The sequence below is a fragment of the Lepidochelys olivacea genome (genome assembly GCF_965140295.1).
Source record: "Lepidochelys olivacea isolate rLepOli2 genome assembly, chromosome: 5".
NCBI classification, from domain to species: Eukaryota; Metazoa; Chordata; order Testudines; family Cheloniidae; genus Lepidochelys; species Lepidochelys olivacea.
Window position 1 is genome coordinate 21,432,907 of NC_140415.1, and position 1,879 is coordinate 21,434,785.

Consider the following 1,879-nt stretch of genomic DNA (forward strand, 5'->3'; position numbering starts at 1 on the left):
TGTGTGTGTATGTTGTTTCTTGTTTAATAAAAGAAAAGTTTTTGAACAGTAATTTATCTTTATTTGTTTCCTATAAATTGAGATAGCAGGCACTACCAATATATGAACAGGCAGTTTAATCACTTCCTTACTGGAATATAATGTCCCCATTGTCACCATTGCCCCCTAGGAAAACTACATGTAATGTGAAAAGGAGTACTTGTGGCACCTTAGAGACTAACCAATTTATTTGAGCATAAGCTTTCGTGAGCTACAGCTCACTTCATCAGATGCATATCGTGGAAACTGCTGCAGACTTTATATATACACAGAGAATATGAACCAATACCTCCTCGCACCCCACTGTCCTGCTGGTAAAAGCTTATCTAAAGTGATCATCAGGTGGGCCATTTCCAGCACAAATCCAGGTTTTCTCACCCTCCACACAAATTCACTCTCCTGCTGGTGATAGCCCATCCAAGTGACAACTCTTTACACAATGTGCATGACAATCAAGTTGGGCTATTTCCTGCACAAATCCAGGTTTTCTCACATCCCCCCGACCCTCTAATAAATTGGTTAGTCTCTAAGGTGCCACAAGTACTCCTTTTCTTTTTGCGAATACAGACTAACACGGCTGTTACTCTGATACATGTAATGTAACATTGAAGCACCTCTGACAGAGATATGTTACTGGTGCTCATTGTCAAAGTGCTGCCTCAAAGTCTCCCTGATTCAAATAGCCCCCCTCTGGGCTCCTTTGACAGCCCTGGCATCTGGCTGCTCAAAATCAGCAACCAAGTGGTTTGCCTCAGCACTCCACCTCTGAGCAAACCTTTCACCCTTAGCTTCACAGAGTCTGTGCAATGTACAGCATGTGGCTATGACCATGGGACTATTATCCCCAGTGAGGTCTAACCTGCCATAAAAACATCGCCAGTGTGCCTTTAATCTGCCAAAGGCACATTCAACTGTCATCTGGCACCTATTGAGCCTGTTGCTGAACTGCTCCTTACTTCTGTCCAGGTGTCTTGTGTAAGGTTTCATGAGCCACAGCTGTAAGGGGTACAGAGGGTCCCCCAGGATCACTATGGGCATTTCAACATCCCCCAGTCTAATCTTCTAGTTAGGAAAGAAAGTTCCTGCTTGAAGCTTTCTGTACATGCTGGTGTTCCTGAAGATGCATGCATCATGCACCTTCCCAGACCACCCCATGTTGATGTCAGTGAAACGCCCACAATGATCCACAAGCACCTGCAACACCATGGAGAACTACCCTTCCCATTGACGTACTCCGTTGCAAGGTGATCTGGTGCCAAAATGGGAATGTGTGTGCCATCTATTGCCCCTCCACAGTTAGGGAAACCCAATTGTGCAAAGCTGTCCACTATTTCATGCACATTTCCCAGAGTCACGGTCCTTCGTAGCAGGATGCAATTTATTGCTCTGCACACTTGCATTAACGCAGCCCCAACGGTCGACTTCTCTCGCTCCAAATTGATTCGCGACCAACCGGTAGCACTCTGGAGTTGCCAGCTTCCACACAGCGATTGCCACACGCTTCTCTACCGAGAGGACAGCTCTCATTCTGGTGTTCTTGCGCTGCAGGTCTGGGGCAAGCTCCACCTTCCAGGAAGGTGGCTTTCCGCATTCAAAAGTTCTGTAGCTCGTCATCCCACACCTGCATGACGGTATGATCCCACCATTCAGTGCTTGTTTCCCAAGCCCAGAAGTGACAATCTACCCTATGCACCTCCTCTGTGAAAGCCAAAAGCAATCTAAAGTTGCTCTTATCCATATCACACAGAATGTCAGGCACGTGCGATTCTTCCTCAGTTAGGAATTTCACAATTAACTGCACTGCCATCCGCTAAATCTTCATAACAGTAAACAGAGTATA